Source organism: Falco rusticolus, chromosome 2 (assembly GCF_015220075.1).
Source record: "Falco rusticolus isolate bFalRus1 chromosome 2, bFalRus1.pri, whole genome shotgun sequence".
NCBI lineage: Eukaryota > Metazoa > Chordata > Aves > Falconiformes > Falconidae > Falco > Falco rusticolus.
The window spans coordinates 12,016,209-12,026,042 of NC_051188.1; positions in this window are offsets into that span (position 1 = coordinate 12,016,209).

Sequence of the window (9,834 nt, forward strand, 5' to 3'; positions counted from 1 at the left end):
CTACAGTAGCATAAGTGACTGAAGGTTCCAGGAACAGTCGCAGGTCACCATCTAAAAGCCTGTAGTGCAATACATGTGGTCTGATGCTAAAACCTGTCAAACTTTTTGGGCAGTAGTTATAATAGTGTTCTTTTAATTTTTATTCTCAGAAAATTGCCAGAGTAACATGGAAGCTCTGGAAGAGCGTTGCAAAAGAACCGAGACCCCCCCATCTTCCACTTCAAAGTGTTCCTAAAAGTTTAATTTCATTTCTATTGGTTACAAGAACTAGGAAAATCTTGTACTGCCCATCCTGACCCTGCCCTTTTATGAGGATTGATACACAGCAGGACTTGCCAGTTCATAAAACCAGCCCTTGTAGTACATGGCAAGTATTGACAAGTAACATGCTGAATTGAGACTTGGGTGGTGAAAGTGCCTACCTCCAGAGTTTGTACCCTATTGCTGGCTCACTCACAGGTGCAGTGCCTCTCTGAGCCTTTCCCAGGTCCTACATCTGTCCCCTCAGGCTCATACCATGCTCTCCATATGGCTCAGGAGGAGCATCTGAGAAACGATGGTCATTCCAGTAAGTCTTTCCTCCAGCATGGCTGGGGCTGTTTCCCTGCAGAGGACAGCTCTGTGTCCCCACACCCCTGGGCTGGGCAAAGGAGCAGGTTTTAGACAGTACAGAACAGGACTCCCATTGCTCACTGCAGTATTCAAACACCTCTCAAGTGTTTTATAATAAAAAGAGCAAGGATTTTCCTTCCCTCCAGAGTTCTTTCTCAGAATTTTCTCAATCAAGCCCCGTTCTGAAGCTTGGGCAGGATAAAAAAACAGCCAGAGCACCAGAAGTGGCCTGAGGGTACCGCTACAGGCTTTAGAAAGTGAATCCTCACTTTTCTAGAAAGCAAAACCCACAGTGTGCTTGGAGGAGCTCAGGAATGTAATAAATACCAAACCAATGAGGTTTCTTCTCTTCATCTCCACTGGCTATGAAAAAATACAGGAGGCAGCAGTGCAGATGCAGTAACCTACAGTGCAGTGAGATGACTCCTTCCTTAGTGTCCTGGCTTTCTTCAGCACTTTCCAGCTGGCATCCAAAGATGAATACCTGTCTGAGACTGAGGATCAGAGGAGATCACCCCCAGTCTTCCCATATTCTCTTTGGTCTTTTCCATAGAAGAAGTATCATCTCTGAACCCAAAATATCCTCATCTGCACCTGCTTATAACACATTTTTCAGATGAACTTTACAAACATCATTGAAACAGGAGTTAGGTCATATTGCTCACTCACATCATCAAAGAAAATCTCAATTATATTTTTCAGAGTGGATCCATTGAACTCCTTCAGCTCGTCCAGAATTTTTGCCAGGGTTGCCATATTGGTACCAGGAATTCCATGTTGGAAGAGAGCTTACTCACCCAGAAAACCAGAGGGAGTGGGTGGAAGTCTCACTGTCTTAGGCCTCCATGCTTTTCTATCCTGCTGCCCAAATACCACAGAAAGCCTTAGACTTCCCCTCACCTGTATGCACACATCTAGGTGTCTTGAGGTCAACAGCTTTTCCAGGAGCTCCCCCAGGTCTGATACCTGCTGACACAGAGACCCATATAGCTACAGGGTATCCAGAGGAGCACCTCATATTGGTCATTTGGGAAGTGTGTTGGACCTCCTCATGTTGACCTGAGACCCAGAAGTGCTGGTCAAACACTTCATTGCTTTTGGAGGAGGTCCATCACAACGGCCATAGCCACAGTGGTCCGAGTTGCAGAGAAGAAAGGGACAACTTTTGCTCAGACTGAAGTTCCTTGTTCATACACAGCATCCTGTAGAGACAAGTTCCTGGAGAGAGATTTCCCTTCTTCCTCTGGAGGAAAGGTCATTCTTTAGGGGAGAGAGAACAGCTCCCTGCTTTCACAGCCTGGCATTGAGCTGCACTTCAGCACGAATTTCCCAGACCCTGCCTGGGCTCACGGGCTCACGAGAGGGATGAAAAGCTGGAATCCAGGCACACTGTCTACCAACCCAGAGGGGTCTGATACTCCCGTAGCAGCAGCAACAGTTTTCCTCCACCTTTAGCTACTTTCTTAGACAAACTGCTTCCTGCTGAAGCACGTCTCCTCACATGCCGTTGCTGTGTAGAAGGACCGATGAGCTCTGACATCTCAGAGCTGCTGCCAAAGGCCCACAACATCAGCAGTTCTCACCTCTTCCTCTTCACAGATCAGACAGCAAAGTGCTGCAAAACCCGGCTTCCCTCATTCGAGGGAAGGAGCATCACTCCCACACTCTGAACAAGATATTTGTGTCTTCAGAACGGCATCAAAAGATGGGGGGAAAGATAATGTCAAAAGTATATGTCAGGGAGGCTATCTGGCGTTAGCAACCAATGTAGTCGTCCCAAGCTACAGCACTGTGCTCCTTAGGGTTTAATCACAGGTCAGTTTTTAATTCAAGGATAAGGTACGAAATGTCCTGAAATACCTTCATTGAAATGCTGAGCTGTTTCTTTCCTCCTCCTCTTCCTCCTTACTACACCTTCTCCTCTGCCAAGGCTTGTTGCAGGAGGCTGAGTGGTCGGCGGCCACTGATGTCCTTCCAGACCACAGTGGCCTCCCAGGCTTCAGGCATTGTCTCTGTGTTCCCAAGACAGTTCAGTGCGGCAAATGATGAGGCAACCCTGAGCTCACAGCCCTCTGATTCAGCACTGAGCACCTCGGGGGGCAGGGAGGAGTGCCTTCTCCTGGTTCTCAGAGAGTGTAACAGCAAAGCAGGAGGTGGAGTTGCTGGACCATTGCTGGTAGCAAGTTTGCTGAAGGTCATGAAGACCTACTTAGAGATTTCCTCTGGGGGCTTCATGTGAGACCTTGCAGCTCACAAATGATGTATTTGAAGTGACAGTGGGCCAGACACAGCAGAATGTCACTAGAAGCTCGTCTCAGTTCTTCCACTACAACGTAAAAAGAGCCATGAAAGAAAACAGTAAGCAGGAGAAAGCCTGAGGCAGCAGGTCAGGTGGAACTAGCCGTCAGTGATTGCTTGACTTTAGCTCTTCATCTCCGTGTGTGAGGTAACAGTGAGACAAGTCCCATCTCTCCTGAGAGACCTGCCAGTTACAGATACTCCCTGTATCTGTACTTTTAACTGTCACCACTTTGACCCTTTGGTGAGGGTAAGCACTTCAGCAGACGTTAAATTGCCAGTTAATTTGCCCCATTTGCAGTTCTGTGGTATTCTTTTCCAAGAAGGTTCAACCAACAAGCCCTGTCTAGAGGAGAGGCCAGCTGGGACATTCAGTGCAGCAAGGGAGGCACTGCCAGTTTACAGGTAGGTAAAAAAAAAAAAAAAGGAATGTAATGCAATTGTCCATCATTTAGGAGCAACTAGAATGCCTTCCCCCTGCATGGGCCTTGAGTACCATTCAAGCAGGACTTGTTCACTGCAGGAACTTTGAGCCTGCCTGTCCCTGTCGCAGCAGAAGTCTTAGGCACATTCTGCACTTGTGCAAGGACTGTGCAGGATGCAGCACTTTTTCTTTAAGGAGAAAGCTCCATGGGGAAGAGTTAAGAGCAGGATCTGGGAGCCACTCTCAGCTCTTAACACTAGAAAGAAACCTTTGAAGACCTTTCGTATTTTGCAAAAAACCCTGCCCCAAACCAGGGCTTTTTAAATTCAAAGGACAGCCAGATCATTCTCCTGCCCCTTGAGATTAATATTATTAAGCTGACGATAGAAGCAGCCTCTGCAGGGAAATGACAACCATTTGGAGAACAATAAAGGAGGATGCCTGAGAGATATTCCAGCACATTTCTATTCAAAAAGCTCAAATTGTTCTCCCCATTACTTTGAAGATGAAATTTGATATAGACTTAGCAATGGGCTCTGTACAAGGGCTGTGTTTTTAAGCCTTTAAAAAAATTATACTTTTCTTGTGCACAGGAAGGTCAGGGAAGCAGACAAAGAAATTCTATGGGGCAAAAAGCAGCCTTTGCTGCATTAGGGCAAAATGACTGCAAGAGTTGAAGGAATGGAGTACTGGCTTGGAATGAGAAGCCAAAATCTGGGAGAAGACAACACCTCCAGAAGAAGAAGATGGAAAAGGTGTGACCCCTCCCAAGTGCTGGGGGAGTCCTAAGTCTCATCATTTCTCTGCTGTTAGCAAACATTCAAATCCCTAGGCAAAACTTCCCATTTTTGCCCTGTTTGTTAACTATGCATGAAGGACAGCATCCTACCATTGCTGTCAGATAGATGGATTAGAAGAAGTTATTACATTTCCAGCCTTTCTGAGAATATATCCAGGCATCAATGAAATGACACACAAAAGAATTTTCCTTTGTTTCTATACATGATTTTGAACGATGTTGCTCTCATAATCTCAGTTCCAGGCATCATGAGTACAAGATGCATTTGCTCTTCTCTGTTTCTCTCTGTCCCCGTTTTATAAAAAAGGGGTGATAACACCACTTCATGAAATGGGGACATTCTAAAAAAATGTTAAGTGTCAGAACAAGCAAAGGTTTCCTCAATGTAACTGAGTGCCACAACAAAGCACTCTAAAGTGCTCTGAAGAAATCAATTCCCTGTAGAGCAGGGTTTGAAAAGGATACCTACCCATAGTTGATAGAGAGGAGAAAGAAAATATTAAATAACTGCTTTTGAACACTGTTCTGTAAATCAGATAAGGCAGAGCATCATGAAAACCTGGCATGTAATCCTGTAACCGAAAGCTGTATCATTCATGAATGCAATGGGAAGCAAACTAAAGAGTGAAATTGTAGTTTCACTTTGTAATATTACTGTTCTTTTAAAATCTTCCTTCACTGAAAGGGTTGTCAAGCACTGGACCAGACTGCCCAGGGAAGTAGTTGAGCCATCATTCCTGGAGATGTTTAAAAGACACAGTGCTTAGGGACATGGTTTAGTGGTGGACTTAGCAGTGATAATAATAATAACAATAACAACAACAATAACAATAATAATAATAAATACCTTTATTAATAATAATAAAGGTCTTTTCCAACCTAAGCAATTCTACAATTCCATAATGTTACACAACACTGACTTTCCATCAGTATCAAAGAAATACTGACTCCAGAGAAACAGAATGAGAGAAACGTTCATTTTTCTCACCTTGTGTTAAAGTAATGGAGAACTGTAACAGAGCATGAGATTTCAGCAGGCTACAGTTGCCTAAAACATATTTGATTTTTAAGCTGAGAAACAAGTCCTGCTCTAAGGGTGGATGCTGCATAATGTAATGTGGTGACACCTGAAACTCAGTCTGTGGTTCCTCCAGGAACATTTGCAGCATTGTGGTTTTCGTCCTAAGGGATTTCTTGAAATGTTACGAGGATTGTTATCCTCACACACAAATGGTTTCCTTATTGTTTTATCGTTACCTTGTGAAATGACTGACAGTCACCTCTCAGGAGATTATCTGGTCTGACAAGTGTGCAGCCCATAGAGTTATTTGTTTTAGCTAGTACAACGATGAGGTACCAAGGCTATAACATCTGGAAATGCAATTGTTGGTGGTACAGCTGTTCAAAAGCTAGTTATTCCTTTTGGATTTTCTCTAGAGGGAGATGCTTTTTGGGAAAGAACTGAGCAAGTTTGCAGGTGAGGCAGAACTTAGGAAACAAAGCATGCTTCTTGGAGGAACATAATAATGAAAACGATAGTAGATAGCTCAAAGAATCAGAGATTTTCTGGACATTGTTGCAACTCTAAGGCAATCACATCAAAGCCAACTGGGTGGCTGAGAGAGAAGTTATCAAAGCATTGGATTGGAATTTGGCTCGTTTTTCCTCGCAATGGAATATTTGACTGAATATATGTGGTGGTTTAACCCCAGCCAGCAACCAAACACCACGCAGCCACTCGCTCACTCCCCCTCACCCTGAGGGATGGGGAGAAGAATCGGAAAGGAATGTAAAACTCAAGGGTTGAGGTAAGAACAATTTAATAATCTAAACAGAATAAAGAGGTAAGAACAACAATAATAACAATAACAATAATAACAAAATGGAAAGGTGGAGAAAAAAAGGTAAAATAAAAGCCGCGCACGCAAGCAAAGCAAAGCAAGGAATTCATTCCCCACTTCCCTGGGCAGGCAGGTGTTCGGCCATCCCCAGGGCAGCCGGGCTCCGTCACACGTAACGGTTACTCGGGAAGACAAACGCCGTAATGCCAAATGTCCCCCCCTTCCTTCTTCCTCCCCCAGTTTATATACTCAGCATGATGTCATATGGTATGGAATTCCTCTTTGGCTGGCTTGGGTCAGCTGACCTGGCTGTGTCCCGTCCCAGTTTCCCGTGCCCCCCCCAGCCCTCCTGCTGGCAGGGCCCAAGGAACCAAAAAGTCCTTGATTTAGTATAAACATCACCCAGCAACAACTGAAACCATCAGTGTCATATCAACATTGTTCTCACATCACAGCCAAAACAGCACTACTCTAACTACTAAGAAGAAAATTAACTCTATTCCAGCTGAAACCAGGACAATATACCAAATTACTAGGATACTTTTTAAAGTAATTACTCTATTAAACACGAAAAATGTCTATTTGTTAAGTGACAAACTGTAATGAAAAGAATAAATCTATTATGGCTTTATATCATTAAATATTCACATATTAATTTGCTTCAAAACATTTTCATGTTTTCAACCCTCCCCTGAAGGACTGTGACATACAGCTCACATTGTAACACTTGATTTATTTTTTTGGTAGTAAAATTTGCATCATCTCTTTTGTGTCTCCAGATTTTTTGATGTGAGCCGCCTCACCTGTTTACAAACTCGTTGTAACATTGAGATTAACCAAATACCTTCATGCAAACAAAATCCCTTGCCAATGAACAAGCTCCCGCCCAACTCAGCTGCCCGCTGAATTAGTCCTCTAAAGTCGGACCCTCACTCCCCACGTAGTCCAGGGAAAGTGGTAGGTGCCTTTGAAGGCATTTGAACAGGTACCCAGTCCTGGGATGAAACAGCCTGGGCTTGCTGTGTTTGTACTATGGTTTTAATTGCTTTAGCTCTTGCACACTTAAAAATTTCAGATAACCAAAGCAACAGAAGTGAAATCTCTCAACCAGCAACAAAATAATTGGGGTATTTGTTTGCTTTTTCCCTCTTAGTGGTGCTAAACTGGGATGAGAGAATTTTGTGATGCTGCACAGGTCAGAACAGCCCCTCTGTGCCTGGAGCCTGAGCTGCAGGGTGGGAACAGACCCGAGGGGTACTTGGGTGCTCGACAGTAGGAATGTGCTTGCACTGCCAAACAGGAGTGCCAGGGACCCAGCTGAAGGTTTTGGTCCCTGCTGCCCTCATCGTTCAAATGTTAGCTCATTCCTGAGCCCTGTCTTGGGCTCTCTCCAAGGCAACTTATGGTCAAGCCTCTGGGAACAGTCCGCTTCCAGAGCTGCTCCCAAAAGGCAGCAGGCATGAGACCATACCGGTCTGGTTCCCACTACCCTACACGTCCCTCCAACATATCCCATCACGTTGTGTACCTTCAGAGACTCTAACGCCACGTTTTTAGACATCCAATGCATGTCCTTAGCTTCATATTATTAAAAACTATTCTGGTGGCCTCTGGCAAACGTGACATTATAGCACTTTCAACTGAAAATCATTAAAAAATGTAATTATATCTTAATATCCCCATATCCCTGTGACCCTCGGGGCTCAGAGGCAAGGACTGTGTGCCATGACATAGCTGCAGCTAGGCCTACACACTGTGGAAACAAGTGCGTTGACACCTTAAAGCCTGGAATCGATTGTAGACCTTCGGTTCTTTAGTTGGATGGGCACACCTGTCTCGTCCTAAAAAGCCCTGCCTGCCAGACACAGCCTGCGGAGAAATGGTACACCTAAGATGTGGCTGAGAGACTGGCCTGAAGGGTGTGGAACCCTCCATGCACTTGTTTTGTAGACTAAGGCGATTTTTCTTGTGGTCAGGACAGCTGCAGCGATGACTGGATCCTCCCCGCCTCCTCCCTAAGTGTTGTTAAAAGGCTTTGAGCTTGAGGCAAGAGGTTTAACCCCACCGTGATTCACAGCAGCTCACAGAAATCCCTTCAAGCCTGCAAACCAGAGGGAAGGCTGGGGGGAAACACGATTCCCAGAAGAAGAAAGGATAGGCCAAAGCATTTCCCTGTTTCTGTTTCTCTAATGCCGGCCCAAACCCACTCTCCAGCCCACCGTATTACCCTGGAAAGGAGCAGGGGCTGCCATTGCTCTGCAGGGTGGGGAAAGCTGGGGAGAATCCCATTCTCGTCCCCCTTTGGTGGTATAAGGAAGACCAGGAAAGAGGATTGCAAGCTACCCGGCGATGATTTACCAGACACAGCGGCTGCGGGAGGTGCGAGCTCCCTGGCCAAGCCTCTGGGAGCTGCCGCACCAGGTGGGTGCCTCCGCGGGTGCCGGCTGTCACAGCCCGGTGGCCTTGACACAAGGCTGGCAGACTGCATCAGCAGCAGAGCTGGCTACACCGTCTCATCAGCACTCAAGAGATTCATGAACACGGCAGTCGTGAATAATAAATTATTCTCAGTCTCCTGGGAAACTGCTATTCTAAACTCTTTGTGTCCACATACGGCTTCTAGGCCGGTCTATTTAGAGGGCTGAGACACGCCCGAAGCTGCTGAAACACTTTTCCACTGCCTGACACTTTACAGCAGCCATTCACTACTTCTTTTTAAGTCCATGAAGATCTAATTTTAGTGGGAATATCTGCCTGTGATGCCTGTGCTTGCAGCGCACAAGTAGAGACAACAGAGCTGAAACTCACCCAGTTAGTCCACACGTGGCTCAGTGCTGGGTAGGTTTACCTACTCATGTCCAAGAGCTGTACAGCTTCATCCAGCTGTTGCCGAGCTCACCATGAGCTCCCAGTTCAGCAGCTTCACCCAACAAAGGTAGGTTGCGCCTTGGAGCAAGCTGGGGAGTTTCTTCTTCCACAGAGCAGACATCTGTAGCTGACAAAGATGTTAGGGTATCACACTGTGGTCCATTAATGACTTCTGTGAAGGACATAGCCAGACTATTTTAATTGTGGTCTACCCAAAATAGATCAAAAAACATCTTGAAGTTTCACATGCAATATGCAAATGTTTAAGAATCTCAGTAATTGAATGATAGGGGTGAGTAACTGCTCACTCTTTGTGGTACTGAAATGTAGACAGTGGCATCAACCTTTGCTAAGTGATTTGAGCTCCAGAGATGAAAATCACATTTGTATTAGCTAGTTGTGGCTAGTTAAATACATTCATTAAGGAAATTAGGAAGAGGTTTATTCTTATCAGAAAACTGTGATTTCTGAAATCTTTGGAACCTCTCGACATTTTCCCCATAAGAACAGTGAAAGTAAAGATAGTGCAGAGATGGCATTAACGTTCCTGAAGCTCCAGGAAATTGCTGTATTTTTAGCAGCCCTCTTCTCATCTCCATCAATCAAGAGGAGAACATATTCATCCCATGCTGACAGGAGAAGGGGTAGGCTGCCCTGCACTCAGAGACAATACCGGAAAAAACCCCACCACTAAAGCTGATGTTAATTTCTTCTGTGTAGGAGAAATCCATCATCTTTTCCTTGGGTGATGATCTCAGCATGCTTCAAGGAGCGCTGGCTTCCTTTCACGTATTACAGCAAGAGGCTCTGACTGTGCTATGCGCTGTCAGTTTTGTCTGTGCTTTATGAAATATCCCTCTGTTGGATGCAGGCAAAATGCTTCAGCTATTTGCTGCTTTCCTTTGGATGAGACAGTCTCTGAGCCAGCTTACTGCTAATTATTGCAGGCATAGAAAAGCGTAGGTGAAGAAAAAAACCCCTCATTTAATAAC